At 50.0% G+C, this 17,718-nt stretch overlaps 1 protein-coding gene across 6 annotated transcripts in view; it reads right to left on the minus strand.

Moving 5' to 3' along the window:
* Nucleotides 1-17,718, minus strand: part of BCL9 (BCL9 transcription coactivator) — a 61,372-nt gene that overhangs the window by 32,041 nt on the left and 11,613 nt on the right. For 2 of the 6 annotated variants that reach the window (XM_055702266.1, XM_055702271.1), the window contains exon 1: nucleotides 46-207. The exons of 1 other annotated variant lie outside the window; for it this stretch is intronic. The gene's annotated coding sequence lies outside the window, so the exon portion shown is untranslated. Of the gene's footprint in view, nucleotides 1-45; nucleotides 208-397; nucleotides 452-536; nucleotides 562-17,718 lie in introns of those variants that run through there. 3 more of the 6 variants (XM_055702270.1, XM_055702273.1, XM_055702268.1) reach the window with 3 other exon arrangements.

Consider the following 17,718-nt stretch of genomic DNA (forward strand, 5'->3'; position numbering starts at 1 on the left):
CCGGTGGTCGCCCGGTGCCCGCCGCGCCGCCTCCCCCTCACTCACCGCCGGGCCGTGGGGGAGGGGCGGGGGCCGAGGCTCCTCTCAGCCCCGGGCGGGAGGGGGCGGCGCAGCGTCTCCCCCCGGCGACGGCGGGTCCTTCCCCCTCCCGCAAACACACACAGGCTCCATTGTCCGCCAGCGCCTCCCCCCCTCCTTCCCGCACACATGGTACCGCCCATCGCAGCCCCTCTCGCCCTCTCCCCCCGCCCGCTCCCCCCCCCCCCCATTTTCCCCACACCGTTCCCCCCCCCCCCCCGCCTGCCCCCCCTCCCGCCGCGTCCCGCAACCCGGAGAGAGGAATGGTACCGCCCGTCGCGTGCGCCCCGCCCCGGGAATGGTACTGTCCCCTACTCACTCCGCCGGCGGGACCGCCTCTTACTCCCCGTTCCGGGCAGTGGTCTCGCCCGGCCCCCCCCGCCCCGCCCCTCCCCAGCGAGAGGGCGGGGACAGTGTCCCTTCCCCCTCGCACACGCTCTCCTCCCGCCTTCGCCTACACAGTGGTAGCAGCCGGGCTCTTAAAGGGACAGGCCCGCCGCGGCGAGCGCCCCCCGGGCCCGCGGGAAGCGCCACCCACCCCTCCCCGCCGCCCCGCCCCTACCATTAACATAGCCTGTCCCCCGCCCCGGGGCCGCCCCGCCCCTCCTCCCCTTTTAAAGAGACCGCGCGCCCAGGGCGCTTCTTAAAGGACCCGCCCCTCCCGCCGCCCCGCTCCCCTCCGCGGGGCCGAGCGCCGGCAGCGCCCCGCTCCCCGGGAGGGGCCGCGGCCGCGGCGGCGGGGGGCGGGGGCTCCGCGTGCCCCGGTGCCCGCAGCCGCAGGGGAGGTGCCCGGTGAGGCGGGGAGGGGCCGGTGCGGGCCCCGGGAGCCGTCTCCCCTGCCCCCCCCCCCCCCCCCCCTTCCCTCGCCCCGCCCCGCCCGGCGGCGCGCTAGCACCTCGCGCTCCCCTGAGGCGGCGCGCGCGGGGCCCGCCCCCTAACGGCACCCCTAACGGAAACGGCGCGGGCCCCGCGGGGAGGGAGGCGGGGGCGCGGGCGCCCGCCCGCCGCTGAGCCTGGAGGCCTCGCACGGCCCCCGCGGCGGGCGCACGGCGGGGCCGGGGGCGCCGAGGGGAGGCGGGTGCCCGGGCCCGGAGCCTCCCCGGCTGCCAGGGCCGGCCTGCGCCACGGCACCTTCACCGGGTGCCGCCCCGGCTTGGCGGCGGGCCCCGGCTGCCCGCAGCGGGGCTTACAGGCCCTGGGCAGCCGAGGCGGGCGCTGGGCATGGCGGCCGGCCAGGGACGCAGCGGCCATCCCGGCAGGGGCGCAGCCCAGAGGGGCGGGCAGGACCGCGGCGGAGCGGCAGGGTGGCTCGGCCCGCGGACACCTGGCGTGGAATTTCCCTTCCACGTATTTCTGGAGCAGGAAGGGGCCGGCTGGCCATGGGCGAGGCGGGGGGGGCGCGGGGGAACTTCTGGAGGAGAAGCACGTTTCTCCTACCTGTGGCTGAGCAACTTGCCTGCCCACCAGCTGCCGGGTTGGTGGAGCCGCTCTGAGATCTGAGGGCCTTTTCTGGTGGGAGAAAGCACTGGGTTAAGCAGCAGCTTGCAGCTAAACAGGGAGGAACCAGACAGTAATGACAAACAGACACAACCTATCAACTCTTAAATATGCTCAAGGGCCCTATCCTGAGAAAATGCTCTACGTTTGGGGGATTAAACGTCAATGTAGTTTGAAAACGGCTGGCAGTTAAGAGTTTTGAAGATTTGTAGCAATCCCCCGCCCTTTTTAGCCGGCGACTCGCTCCGTGAAAAGAGCACTTTCGACATCCACTAATCCTTCTCCTTCACCTCCACAAAATGTTCTTAAAATGGGCGATCTTGTGGGTTCTAAGGAAGAGCTTCCCAAGCCACCGGTGGCACACGGTTGCACAGAACCGCTGCAGTCTAATGAGAGAAAGCAGGCTGATCGTTTTTGCATATCTGCGATGCCTGAATAACCTGTTTTGCCAATACAACATAAGTGAATAGAAATGTGGAGCGAATTCTCCCTCTCCCTTTATCCTCAAACGACCCACTCTTTACTCTGTCCAGCTCCCACTTTTAAATAACCCAACTCTTCGGAGGATGACCCTTTCAGCACTGAGCATTCACCCCGGGCATCGCTCTGGCAGATGAAACCACCTCCTCCCTTCGCTCAGCCCTCAGTCCCTAAGGGGCTTTTCCTCTTGTCATCCTTCCCCTCCCCTCGTTCATGCCCACTTGGTAACATTGTTAAAGAACTCTTTACAGCTTCCTGAGCACTGCAACAGTACCTGATTCACACCTCTTACCCTAGACATACTCTTCCTTGAGGGGGATACTTCCTTACCGCTGGTTCTCAATCCCTGCCGCTTTGCAGACCACAGCCCTCAAAGGTTTCCCACTGGACAGACTTTCAGCCCACTGATGCCTCTTGCTTGCTTCTCTCCGTTACCTTTTCCAGACAAGTTCCTGGGGCTACAAGTGCCCCGGATCCACAACCCAAAGGTGGAAACCGTTGGTCTCTGGCCAGCCTTCCCAACTCACCGATGCTAGCCCTACCTGTACCTTTCCACTGACCACAGCAGCACTTTCTAAAGCTGAAGTGTTGGTTGAAACCTCACTGATCAGCTCCACTTGAACCACCACCACCTTTAGTGCCATCGGTTCAGCCCGCTGCCTGACCTGGCATATAAGCCTTCTCTATTTTCACATTGATACAGGTCTTTTATAACCTAACACCTACAATTCCTCCTCTCCTTTACGCACCCCACACCAGAGAGGGCTCGGTGGACTGAGCCCAGGAAAGGTTGCAACAGCAGCACAGAGTAGACCAGCCAGGCAGCAAAACACAGCAGAAGGGAAAGATACGCCTCATGGTGCTTTAGACAGAAGACCCAGCCTTGCTCTCACCGACATTGGGGACCCATCGTGGTTTGCTTAAAAGAAAGTTTGTTTCCCCTGGGCAGTAGAGGCTGGAGTTTTTCTAAGGAGCCTAAAGGAAGTCAGGCACCCAACTTCCTTTTCCTGAAGGTACCTTTTGGAAATCCTACCCCGTGCTTCAATCCTGACACATGCAACATCAGCGATAAAATACGAAGTGTTAGCAGACTGCCTTTTTTGTTCTCCTCCTCCTCTGACCCGCTACTTTGCTGTATTGTCCCTTGAGGAGTTAGACCAAGGAAAATGCTACTAGTTCGCAGATGCCGTGGTTCCTCCAACTCCCCTCCCTCCCCCCCCGACCCCATCCCCCCACATTTCAAACAGTTATAAATGACTGTGCAACTCTGCAGGCAGCGGTCTCAAATAACCACACCAAGCCTCTCCCCTCCAACGGCTTTATGTCTCTTCCTTCCTCTCTTTGGGGCTCCAGATAGCAGCCATCAAGGTGTTTTGCTTCACTCTCAAGTGAAGTTGCTACTTCATCCGCCACCTTTGGGAATCTGCCACAGCAAACTGCCACCAGCAGTGAATTCCCAAGGCAGGGATTCTCAGCTGAGAAATCCCTCCTGCTGTCCTTGAAGGGTTTTACCATGGGAACTGACAACAGGCTCCCAAATGATCTTAACTGCGATGATAGGTTGTGAGGCAGGATTTCAGGTAGCAGGAGCACCAGCCCATGGGACTGCCACTGCCAGCACTGAGAGCATCGCCCCGTACCGGGGCCTTGCCCTCGCTTGGCCAAGCTCATAAAAGCTGCCCCTGAGAAGTCAGCTGTCCCAGCTCTTTAGAGCACTCCGGCAAATCCAAGAGCATCTTGGAAACATTACAGCTCTCACCACACTGCGTACACTCTCCTCACAAGTCCCTGGCTGCAGCAGGGACAGAAGATCAGTCTTTATTCAAAAGCGAGGTTCCTCTACCATTAGAGCAAACGAAGACTAAGGAAAGTTGCTACTACAGGAGCTCCAGTTCTGCAGAGCAGACAGATCAGACAAGATAGGCCTGCCGACAAAATACATTTGCATTACACTTTCTATATATGGTTCAGAGCATGGCACACCCCATCGTGGCTTTTATTCTCTTCAAGGGCTGGGCCCTACAAACACTTAGTTTTACATGTGTAAGTAGAGTCCCACTGAAACACAATGGAGCTACTCATGCAAATAATGTTAAGAGTGTGTAGGGCTGTGGCTCTGTTTCACTACTTCATCTGCAGCAGACCCAGTTTAAGAGGATCCTGCCATGCTCTCTCATAATTATTGCCACTCACTTGTGCCAGTTAAACTATTTACGTAGCCACGCTCATAGGTAAGCTCTTTAAATTATCCAACTTCTTTTTCTTAAAAACCCTGCTAACAAGAACACATCCTTAAAGCTGGACCAGCTCTGATGCAGATTTCATCCCCACAAGCAGCTGAACTGGCACAACTGGAGGAGGTGGAAACATCTGAGGAACAAGGACTTTTGAAGATGAGATTGAAGGCAGGCAAAATGGCGACATGGAGCCTTAGCGTGTGAAGGCTGGAGGCATTAGTCTCTTCTGAAGTTACACCTTGCTCCTGACCATCCACTCTCTGACGCGGAGCCTCTTCCCCAACCACACAGCCGTTCCACATGAAAAAAGTTTCACCTCAAATGCAACAGCAGATTGAGCCCTTCCAATCATTACTGCTTAAAACCCTTCCCTTAAGAAAATCTGTCACCATTAAGAAGAATCTACTGATGGCCACTCTACCCAGGATCAGGGATGTGCGCTCCTCCTTGCAGGTAAAGGATGTAGTCACCATGCGCATCTGTAGCCAGTATACCGCATCTTCTGCGGTCAAAGGATCCCTTGCTATTAGCTTTGACATGGCGCATTTGGGCCATGCAAAGCGTTCCCTACAATTATTTTTTTTTTCCAGTTTATGGGCTGTTTTATCTCTAGCAACTCTGTGCTGAAAATTGCATCACGTATTTCCTGTCTGCTGAGGCAAGATTTCCCTCTTTCAGTGTGATTATAACCTTCCAGCAGGGAAGCTCCACTAACTCCTTAAGAGCTTTGCTCTCTATACTGCCTCCGACTTGTGCATTCATGTACACCTGTGCAAAGTGGGTGTAAAGCACTGTCGCTGTTGGAAGTGAAGAACACACATCATTAGGAGGATGTTTTGCTTTGTTTGTTTGCTTTGAGTTTGAGGGGGTTTTGCCCTCTTTTTGCTCTGGTGTAAATGATCAGAGGAGCTGCAGGACCAGAGAGAGAGAGATCAGGCTCTATGAAATCTTTTTCTTACAAGCTTTGAGTTTTACATGGCTGCGTGCTCTAATGAGCCTTTTTGAAAGGAAACAACCCATTTCTGTAAGGAATCCAGGTGATTACGGTTCGCTTACTGCCGTGATCTCTCTGCATGGGCACAGGGGAGCTGCCTTCATGAATCTTGCTGCAGGATGAAGTCTAAAGATGGGACAGTGTGAAAGAGATGGGAATGGACCACAGGGAAGAGGAGTTTAACACCTACTTAGCTTGGGGGAAAAAAAACACCCAGCTTCTTTCAGAACGTCTTTTATTTATTGTAAATCATTCCTAAAAGATTAGGAAATCAGGCCTGGGGGAGGGGAGAGATTGTTGTGGCTTTCTAGTTCAGTGTCTTGTGTCTTTTGGTATCAGGCATCACCCTGAGTCTCCCCAGTTTTGCTGAACCTCAGTCCTGCAGACACGAGAGAACATTCTTAACTTGGTTCAGGTGAAGAAGTCCCTCTGCAGCCTGACTCGTGTGGGCTTCACAGAGACTCACCGCGGAAGGAAACGCAAATATGTTCATTTCAATGTCAGTATCCATACACACACACACCCCCCTACCTCTGTGCCCACTACTGGCTTAAGACCACTCGTAGCTCACCGGTACCGATTGCTACTGCCTCGCTGGCTGCAGTGCGCAGAGCTCTGTTAGGAAGGAAGCTGGCTGATGGATCTGACCAGCACTGGCTGCACATCACCCTACAGCAACAGCGTACAGATGATGGCAAAGTCAGCTGGGCAAGAAAGGCTTTGCCCTCACTTCTCAATCTACACCGAAAAGGGAGAAACTGTTGATCTTGTGTTTTCCTTTTCCTACTCGCACGTGAACACCCAAACAATCTGAGCCTTAACCAAGTTCAGGCTGGAGCACGGAACTGGGCCTGTGGTTAAAATAGTCTTCCGGATCTCCAGAGACCCTTCTAGGTGATCTATCCCCCTTCAAGATACTATCCTACATCAAAACTCTGACATGATGAATAAATCCCAAGTATTACAACATTCCAGTCGCAGGAAGCTCCTGCCCTATTTAGAAAGTCATCTCTCAAGTCAATAAGCAGGTATGAGGCAAATACCACACGGCCATAGAGATAAATGCTCAGCTTTATCTCCCATGATTAAAAAAAAAAGGAGACTAAGGAGGAGAGAAGAGATACTGAATCAGAAGGGAAATCAGGTAAACAGAATCTGGGGAAACGTATGCTCATGCACTACATGAAAAATGTGAATTCATACTAAACAAAGGTGGGAAATTTTGGCATACAGGAGACTCCAAAATCAATGTCTGCCCAGGAACACTGCTCCCGTTACACTGTCCTCATGTTTTACAGGGAACCGCTAACACACACTGAGTGCTGTGGTGCCGCCAAGAGAATTAGGCTGTGGAATTGCCTGACCCTTGAGCCTTTTAAGATTCTCAGCCATGACTTTACACTCCCTTTGTATGTGTATGAACATCTTTGACTTCAATGAGAAAAGACATGGCAGCAGCTCAGAAAATCGCCAAATTCATCTCCTGCTTCCATTCAGCCACCTGCTGAGCCTAGTCCAAGATAGCAAGCTCCCTTGCACAGCCACGCAGTTATGTTCTCTGAAATGCCTGCCCCAGAGCACCAGGACACGTGTGCACTTTCATGGTGTAAAACCAACCAAACAAAATTTCATTCCCAAAGGAATATCTCTGAGAAAGCCATGACCAGCTGAAGAAAGCACCTCTCACTAGGAGCATCCTTCTCACAGAATAAATAGGAGGAGGCTAAGTCTGCCCTCAGACAGACAGTAGTCATCATCTGTCGCCAACACATACAACAGCTCTCTCGGCATAAGAGGCTTTTTGTGCCTTGTGCTGCTCCTCCAGCATCCCGCCGTGCCTGCTGTACAACAGGGCGGCAGCGCACGCAGGTTACACTCACGGACTACAGCTGCCCCTACAGTCAGAGCACAGGTATTCACGGGTAAAATTTTGCTCGTGTCTCTCCTGCAAGGCTACAATAAAATAAAAATAACTTCAGCATGATTTCCCCTCTAGATTGCGCACAAAGAAGAAACCAAGCCCCCACTGTACTGCAGACTGGCCCGTTAAAGCGAATGGTTAAATTCTTGCTATGAAAAAGTAGGCGTTGTTGTCTGTTTTGTGAGGCAGAAATCAATATTCCCGCCTCCTCTCCTTCTGTTATTTCACCTTGAGATACTCATGCTCAGATAGATGAGATCTGAATCTTACTCACTGTTACTGCAACTTTTCTCTCTCCAGCATTTCACAGGGTCACAGATGTTCTTGGAGTCCTAACCTGCCTGTAATTTACCACTCAGCTCCCTAAACTGAACACCACTGGTGACTGAAGTAGTGACTGATTTTCCTTCCCAATCACACCGCTGCAGCTATTTCTATTTATCTGCACCTTCTATCTCAGTCATTTTGCTCCCCGTGCCCTCCAATAACAACCCTCTCTCTGCCACAGCCTCTTTCTTCTCTGGACCCCTATAATTCACTCCCCAGTGCTAGCCTCTTCCGCGCCGTGGCCATGTCATATAAATGATGTTTTATTGTGAAATGCCCCTTCTGCTCTCTGTCTCCCTTTAATCTAAATGTGGGGGGAAGCGGGGGAGTAGCTTGGTTAAGTCTATGAATTTGGGGGGTGGGGTGGGGAGTGTGCAAGGGGGGAAGGACCTGGGTGACTGATGCTCAGCCCAGGGAAGACTGAATCGATGTTGGCTGGGGAGAGACAAGCAGGGTACGATAAGGCAGCACCATACCTCAACAGCTGCTCATTCAACTAGGTTTCCCTTCGGCGGTTCAGATTCAGGGGCCTGAACCAATTCCTGCAGATCAGGTAGCAATAATGCCAGGCTGACTGGGCTGTTCTGATGAGTCCTCTTGGATGCAGCTCTGTCTACTATCATGCCTGCCTCTATCACCTAAGGATTAGACAACTGCAATATGCTCTGTTTGGCACCATGCTTTAAATCCATTCATAAACCGAAGGCAACGCAGAACTCAGCACTCTGTTAGATAAGCCGCGTCTCTCACCCACGATCATTCTCACGTTTCTGTTCCATTTTATGCCATCTGACCACTGGTTTTCAGACAGACTTTAACATGTTCCTGTTGACCTCCACCTAGTGCCTCACAGACCAGAACCCTTCCCACCTGAGAAATCACCTCTTATATTTCCTAGAAGCTGCAGAAAAGGCATCAGGTATTTTCACACAGGTACCTAGGAGAGTAGAGTTGAGGGTTGTTCAGCCTTTAATTTACTATTGTTTGCTGATGACAGTCTGATGAAATTGCTTGAGTTCTAATGAAGACAGTTTTCATTATCTGTCATTTAAAAACGTCAAGGGAGCTTAGACTGAATGGATAGGTGCTACCTGTTGTTCCAAATAGCTTTTGATGAAGGGAATACATTTCAAAAGTACCAGTCGCTGATTTACAGGTGCTGTGCAAAGATTACATAAAACAGTGAGATCCCTCCAAAGAAAACAAGCAGATTTCCCCCTTGCTTTTTAGTTTAGACATTGGCTTATCGTCAGTGTGGTGCTGATTTTTTTCTGCAGTAATCATCGGCAGCCTTCAGATCTGCAAGTTCCTAGGTGATAGAGGACAATACTGACAAAAAAAGGAGTCTTCACTATTAGAGGGCACTTGAGGGTGTTGGCTTAGCTGCATAAATGCTTCATTCTCGTTCTTTTGCATTTTTCTTGTGCACTGTTATAGTGCAGACTATGGACCACTTTAGCAACAGATGTCATGACTGGACATACTTCTGCCCAAACATTTTGCTAGTCCCTCTCTGCTGAAGGTGTTGGCCTCTCACAGCTTAACTGCAATAACAGACTGTGTGAATGTTCCTAGTCCATCTGAGCACAAAATCTGCCAGCTTATTTTAAAGCATATCTGTTCATTCCCTAGCATGAATACATCTGCTTACAATACCTGCCTTGCAGGTCCGCAGAGACACCTAGGACAGCATGTTTCTTTTCTATCTTTATTCTTCTATTTTAGAGCATCCTTTTAACATGTGAGAAGGTGCTGCATAGGGGACCTGCCTTGGTAATGTAACTCTGATGGGATACACTCCCTTGTGCCTTGGCTTGCTTACAAGATGGGCTGTTCCTACACACAACCTATACCATTTGCCTGTCGTTTCTATCAAACCATGACAAAATGAATGCCAGCAGTCCAGCCAGCATGCAAGGAATGCAGGTAGTGCTCTGGCTACAGTGTCTTTAAGAACCACTTGCGTTTTGGTAATTGCTTTTGTATGAGTATCCAGCATCAAAGACTGTAGCACTGATCTCTTTTAAACATTTAAATGCTGAAGCACAGGTACCTTCCACTTAAGAATTAGACAACAAAGACTGCTGCTGCTTTGTCCACACAACTTCAGCCTGCCTGACTCTCACGTAAGTCGGCTGGCTTCCTCATCCAGGTCCCTGTTCCTCCCATGTGCAGAGACTGCAGTGTCCCCCATGGTGTCCCAGCTCTTGGTGGGGTATATCGTGTTCAAAACTAAGACTTGATGGTAATGAGGAAGGAGAGAAGGACTGAGCCTTAGGATGGCGGACTCTGAAATTCACAGATGTGGGGTAGAAGTAAGAGCTGTTCTGAGACCTGATTATTTCTGCGTCTTGTTTCCATTAGGACAATGTTTCCCAGGCACTTACTCCAGCCATCCTTACAAAGCATCTCCCAAAGAAAAGGGTTTATGTTCCTGGCAACATGTTCCAAAAAAACATGTCCCTAGCTCCCTGCTGCCATAAGCAAGCACAACTCCAATGATTTCAATAAAGCTGCACTTTCTGTGGCCCTAAGGCTATAACACTACAGTAAACAAAGCCAAATACCGTAAGCCAGATGCTTTAAGGTCTTCAATGGCTTACACATACGATCCACCAGAAGATGGCTGAACCCACACTTCAGCTGGCTCGCACAGAGCACTTTCACCCACCAGCAGAACATGGAACCCAGGGCCTCATCCTGAGGCAGAGCAATGGCTGGTGGACCTCAGCCTGCTCTCCATGGGCACTTCCCCTCGGAAGGGCAGTGGTACCTCGCTCCTCTGGGCTCTGTGCTGCGCCGGCACCCCCAGCCTCCCCTCTGAATCCTCTGCTCTCTCCAGAAAGAAACCCGCACCCCACTCTAATGGCCACAAGGATGAGTCCAAGCAACAAAATGCTGATACCAAAACCAAACCACCTTACAATTTCAGCTGCTCACCACTCCGGTTTCTTCACTTCCCCATTGTACAGCTTGTTTTCCCTTTACATCTAAACCATCCAGACAAACACCACTCACTCCAAGCAAGGGATAGCTCAAGGCTGTTGCCAGACTAGGTTTGGGACCCACTGGCACATGCTGAAAGCAGACCCACGGCTCAGTTAGATGACAGCGTACATCCTGGAGTAAGAAGGATGTAATGCTGGAGAGTTGCTCAGGACTGAGTGAACACAGCGAATGAATGGTCTTTCCAGCTTCAGAAGTGGTCCCTGAAGGCCAGCAGTAAGGGACTTTGGCTTGATAATATAGTCTGGGGAACGTACTGCACACAGATCCAGTGAGTAATGTTGAAAATCCATAGGCAAAGGAAATGTTTTAAAACAGAGGAGGAAAATCTACTTGCAATCAATACCCTGAAGGTCTCTAAAAGGAAACTCTCTGCAAAAAAGGACACATTTGCCACATATAAATCTTTAATGATATCTTGTAGTTCTAACAAAGCCTTTTTTTTTAAAAAAAAAAAAAAAGCAGATACTGTAATACACCTGATAGAGCAATCATCCTCACACAGCAAAATATGATTTTCACACCTGGTAAATGAAATGACTGCTGCATCTCGAGGCCAGGGTTAGGGGCTAAGGTGAGCTGCTAATGGAAGGTTAGAGACCACATAACAGCTCTTCAGGGAGCACCCTTCAGATGCTCTTTTCATGTACAGTAGCACACAGTGATCAGAAGGCACTGGCGGCACATACTAAAGTCACTGTCACTGACAGCGGTTCTAACTGTGCAGTCGCCAGTTGATAGCTCGGGTTAAGATAGCCGGCTGGCACGCCAGCGCTCCTCAGACCCTGGATAAGACTCACTCTCTTGTAAGAGCAAGCCTGTATTCTTTCATCTCCCTCCTCGTATGCCTTCTGCACCCCACCAGTGTTAACCAGTCGCCCTCTCCTCGCAAATGAAGAGTGAAGCTATAGAGCCGAGACAACAAACTTTGCGACCGCAAACAGCTAGAGCCTCTGAGCCGTGACAAGAAAAGCACGTGGTGAAAATCAAGGAAAAATACTGATCCCAGGCCATGCTGGTGGGGACCCAACGGCATTCAGAATCTGCCCTGTATCAGCTCGTGAGACCGCTAGATCCAGGCAGGGTAGCTACACAGTTTGCCAGTCACTTGGGAACAGGAGAGAAGTGAGACCTGTGGAGAGCCAGCAGGCCCTGGAGGTACAGGTATTTACAACAAAAAAATCTGGCTGGAATCTGCAAGAAGAAGACGCACGGAGAAATATACTGCAGGCACTAGCACCAAACAAGACACATGGCTTAACAAGATGCCTTAGTATATCCGGCTCCATAAATTAGACTGGGATTCCCAGTTCTTTAGCTCGCAGCTCCTGCTGATTTCTGTGGATAAAGGGGATGTTTGTCACTCCCAAGATCAGATGCCAGATCGAATGCTTTTCAAGAAGTACACAGATGAGTGTGTTCCTAGGGAAGAACGAGCTAGAGCTAAGCCTTCGAATGAGCACAAGGAGAACCTCCTGCCCACAGACAGGAAAGTGGTAACCTCCTTCACTTCCTTTGTGGCTTTAACCTAAACCACAACTCCTCCCTTTGGGTTAGGATTCTCTTCCACTCATTCAGATGTTTGTCAGCTTGTCTCTCTCTTAATACCCAGCATCCATCGCTGCCACATAGGGGAAAAAAAGCGCTCGTCGTCTTTTCCTCCCTCCCACACCCCTTTTGCAGTTTCTTCCCTAAACAAGAATGGCTTCAATGCACAGCAAAGCAAGTTTAAACTACAGCTCTTCAGGCACCGACACTGAAATTGGCAATTGCAACATGAAGGAGCAGGGAGAAAGGAGACATTGGCATACCGGCTACACCAACGTTTGGGAATGCTGGTAGTGAGGAAACGTTGCTGCCAGCAGGAAAAGTGATGCCAAACCAACTCACAGGGCTTTTCCATGAGCTCGAGCACTCCTTCCCAGCCTGAGGTGCAACATCCCTCTTCTCCCCCAGAGAGCCTCATGAGGAGCATGGACCAGGTGCTGAAAGCAGGGGGTGAGCGCAGTGAAAAGCTGTGGCACCACACAGGAGGCCCCTTGGCGGTGCATAGAGAGGTGAGGACAGGTCCCACCACCCCTAGTGTGGGGCATCAACGAGGGAGAGGCAGCAGCTCCCCCCTCACGGAGATCCCATCATCTGCTGAAGGGAGGTTTAAAGATGTGAGGAGACTGCGGCTCCCACCCAAAACCCTTGTCCAAAGGCTTAACCCTTTGATCCCCAGGTGATACTGGGGGGTTTTAGGGAGAGTTGGGTCTTGTGGAAGATTTGAGCAGTACTGCACAGCTATTTTTTTCTACCTTATAATATACCAGGTAGGCAGAGAGGTACCTGGGGGAGGGAACCTCTCCCACTGCTCCCACTGCTCCCACTGCTCCACACCCGGCAGCCACACATGGTGTCCAGTGATGCAGTCCACCTCCCACTCCCAGGACACTTTGGGACTATGTAGGGTGAAAGGGAATGTTTTTTGTTCCTTCAAGATTTCCAGAGATTTCAAATCATTGCTCTATATCTGATTGGGGTAAAAAATAGTTTTCAAAACTTATACCTAGAAATTATGACCAAATTAATTAAATGCAAGATTTTATTTTACCTTCTTGAAGCACTTCATTTTGACAACTTCAAAACTTTTCTCCTTTTTTTTTTTTTTTAAAGATGGGACACAAAACTGGAATCAACTTTTCTCGAAAATAGCAACAGTTTTGGCAAATCAGCAATTTTCTAACAAAAATGTATCACTGGAGAAAAATCTTGACAAAACCTAGTTCTATTATTTCCTCCCAGCACCGCACAAGAATATGCCTCCGTGGTGTAATTCAGCCTTAAGTTTCATAGCAACTCTGATTCAGACATATTGCATGCACAGCTATTAGAATATGCCTTTGACATCATGAGAGCAATGCAAAATAGTGTATATACAATATGGCCAAGCAATGCTGCTATGGAAACTCTTGCTTTGAATTCCCGTATATGGGATGTTTAAATTCTTATCCCTAATATCACTTTAACAGAATGTTGTATATTTTATTTCCTTGCTCAAGTCATCTCCCTCCTTCTGGACTCTCCCCTTTGCAAAAGAAAAGTGCTTTTGTGGGTGAAGCAGAAGGTGATGAGATCTGCGCCGCGTTCCTGGTGTTGCCATATACACCAGCGCCATGAACTATAGCAAGGGAAGTAACGGATTTGTGCCTCAGTTTCTGCAGCTGTACTATGGAAATAAGATGACGTTTTACTTCGGATATGACTCCAATGTGCTTTGAAGTCCTCTGTGACAGCCAGAAGATACATGCATCCTTATTCCTATTTGTTACTTTCCGTAGGCGAGGAGTTACTGTCCTCTACAGACCTATGCTGATGATCTCTCTATATTGAAGAACCAAATCAGGAAGTAGTCGCCCACTCACGTAGCGAACAGATAAGTAATAAAGCAGCGCACTTGCCAAATCCTAAGGAGGTGGTTTCTTAAAAAGACATAGGAAGCTTTCATGTTTTGAAGCTGACTAATTTCAGAAAGTTCCCGTTTCGCTCTCTTTTTCTCAAACTTCCTCAAAAAACATCTGTTTACCTGCTCTTCTGAAGTGTCTTCTGCTAGGGGGGGTCTGACCGGCCAGACTAAAGGTAACCATGTGGGAAGAAAAGAGGACACTTTATCTGTCCACCTCTTCCATTTGCAAGGTGCTCCTGGTGACCCTAGTGGTACTTTGGGGGTCTTACCCCGACAAGGAGAGGATGCTGCAGCCAGCAGCGGTCATCCAGCCCTGCCCACTGCTTTGGGGTGCAGCACATCCCGGGACACATGGCACCACCTCCTGCAAAATCTGAGCAGAATGTGCAATCTCATAACGATCACCCAGCAGCCAAAGAAACTCACCCGTGCAATCCAGTGATCACAAATGCAGATTAAGTTACTTGCATTCATCTGATGGTGTAATTGCCAGACTGCACATTCAAATGAGTATTTGTTTAACTGTGTGATATACAGATAGAGCTTATGCACTTGAGGCCAAATTCACCCCTGTTGTAATTTCCCTAACTCCAGTAGCAATTACTCAAAGGATTAATTTGGCCCATAGTGTTTCCTAGTATGTGTGATTCATCATTTCTTTCCTATAACAAAGAATAATACACTGTTTCAATCAGTGGTGATGTCCTGGCCTCCTTGAGGCTGCCGGACTCCCTGTTTAATCAGACATAAAACAAATCACTTGCAGAGGCAGAGGCGTACAAGCATGCTTTAATTACAATATTGTAACACCAATTAGAGATCTATCTAATCGAGGACTCAGTACTTCCTACTCGAGTATTACTCCCATGTTGGGATAATTACTGCTAATTAAGCTTGGAACTAATTAGGCCAAATGATCTCATTTATACCAACATAGATGACTTCTAGGAGTTCACACACACCAAAAAAAAAAAAAAATCCAAGGGCGATTTTATCATTCCTGGACTCATCAGCACTTTGCTTTTGAAACGGACTGTCCCTCCCTGATGGATAAGCCCTGTGAAAACCCAAGTCCCACATCTCAGATGATCTCAGATTCTCCCAAGGTACAGAAACGCTCTCTGAAGGCATTGCAGTTGGTTGGCTAGCCCAAGTCACCTTCTGCTCTAATAGACACAGCGGATTAACAGAGCTGCGCCCCATCACAGCCGGGTTCATTCAAAACCTGGAGGCCACTCGCACAGTTACGGTGACAACTTCTCAGCACACTTAGCACTACCTATACTGTCACGATTGCTGCACAGAATAAGGAGGTTTGCTGGAGGGTGCTGTGCAGTGTTAAGACTTCAAATAACTTTAAAAACATTTCTTAAACACACCAATAGACATACGTACTTGTCGCATGATTTGCATCAAAGCTGCGTACAATTAGAAATTGCATCCCAACGCTTCCGTGACGGTGGCTCAGCTGTGCTGTGGGTGATGACTGAGGGAAGAGGCTGACTCTAGCTCATAGAGTCACAGAGTCGCAGAGTTCCTTGCAAAGCCCGTCTGTGCTACAAGACTCCCCGTGTTCACAGTCTGTCTAACAGAGCTGGCTTTACGCTGCAGCCAGAAAAATAAAGGACAGCCCGCTAAGCTGCATTTATGCTACAGCTTCTCCTCCTCCCCTCCAACCCCAAAATTTCTGCACCAGCTCAGCACCGAGACACTCAGGTAGAAGAGACACCCGGGCAACTACCATTTAGGCCTGCCCTTGGCTTATGGAAACAGCCGCCGGCAGTAAGTCGGGTGCTCCCCACAAAATACTGACATGGTTGAACTGGTGGGTAAAACAGAGCTTAAAAACAAAACCTTTGAGGACTGCGTTTTTGGCTGCATATTTTGGGAGCTATGAGCTGGCCAGTATTTCAACAGTTGCTTCTCACACAAAGATGGTTTGCACCAGTAGCGTGATATTGTCCTGCGGTATTTGCTGATTTCAGTTTCATGGCCGAGTGAAAGAATGCCACCTACCAAAACACCAGCCCCACCTCTCAAAGTGACTGGACATCTTTCAGATGCGAGGAGGGACTAGTATCCAAGAGCTGGCTGGGAGCACCCATCCTGGCACCCATCTGTCTGCGCTTTACAAACTTTACAAACCTCCTGTCTCTGGGTAGGCAGAGTACCTCAGCACCTCTGCTTAGCCTGCCACATCTGCTGAGGCTGCAGCTGGCACGGCTGTGCGGTCAGGCGGTGCAGAAGTCAAGAATGGTTTCAGTCACGTTCACTGCACAGGCCATCTTCTTTCTGTACGTCCCTTCTTCCTGCTCCTGCCTCAAATTCAGGCCTTCCAGGATCCGCTTCAAGGCGCAGCGTGCAGTAAAACCTGCTTTCTCTTTACTTTTGGCCTTCCCTCCCCAGCTGCCTCTATTACTCCTAAACCTTTCTCCTAAATACTTAATTTTCTCACACTTCCTCGTACTTCAGCCTGGAATCCTGAAGCCGTTTAACCCAGGAATTCACCATTGTCTCCAGGTCTTCTTCCAGCCTGCCCCTTTATCCTCGCAGCGATCATTGTTCCCTGGTGAGTCACAGACACCACCACCCCCCTTCTCCCCTCCAAATGCCTCCTGAACAATCTTCTCTTTTCCAAAGCCTGTCAAAACCAAGCCCAGCAGGATTCCCTACACCAACCTGACCTGGTTACAATACCTCCTGGAACTGATCCTCCAGCTGTCTGTGAAATTTCTGTCGAAGTGCCACTTCTTTATGCAGTACCATTAGCAGAAGATTAATAAATAATGCACAGGAATAACACAATCTCCAATAAACAACGTACTACTACTCCTATTTTCTTAAGTGAACAACAGGGATCCTAAATCTGATCTCTCCCTCCAGCTGTTACCCGATCCTCATCTCAGCTACCAAACTCTCTCCTCCCTCCCCTGGCAAGCCTGTCAATTCCTTTCTTTCCAGATGCCAATGCCTTTGCTGCTACCTCCTCCAGCCCAAGTACACTAGCAGACACGAATGCGAGCACCCGTAAAACACGAACGCGAGCACCCATACAAGACGAACGCGAGCACCCATACAACATGAACGCGAACACCCATACAACACGAACGCGAGCATCCATGCGCATACCAGGTTGTGTGTTGAAAATGCACACACTTCCATACGCTGCAATACAGTAGCCCACGGCCCACGGAATCATATTTGGCTATCTGCTGGAACCCCTGCAGGAAGAGGTGAGTTGGAGGAGGTCTTCTAATGGAAACAAAATCACTGAACCTAAAGTCTGAGCAAGACAGTGGTAGATATATGATCAGGGCAGTGTTCAGCAGAAGCACACATTGGGCCCAGGGGGCCTCTCTGAATGGCATCTTCAGCGTTAAAAGGGAGGAATTCAGGAGCTTTAGATCAGAAGTGCATCCCAAACGGGCATTAGACTCTAATAAATAAGACGCTTTACACTGACAGAGTGCCAGAAACCTCCTAACATCCTCCCCAAGCTCTGCAAACAGGCGTCTCTTCAGTTGTCGGTGGTTGGGATGGCAGAAACCAAGCAAACAAGCTCCCTACGTAACAGAGGGGGGAAGGGAAGCAACGTCCTGGTGGAGGAATGTGAAGTCACAACCACTACAGAAAGCACCATGAATGCTCTAATTTGGGACTACAATAAGTCCTTCAGGACAGGGACTGTCGCTTTCCGGTGTCTGGACAGCACACTGCACGACGGGACTCC

This window comes from Falco cherrug, chromosome 2 (assembly GCF_023634085.1).
Source record: "Falco cherrug isolate bFalChe1 chromosome 2, bFalChe1.pri, whole genome shotgun sequence".
Classification (NCBI taxonomy): domain Eukaryota; kingdom Metazoa; phylum Chordata; class Aves; order Falconiformes; family Falconidae; genus Falco; species Falco cherrug.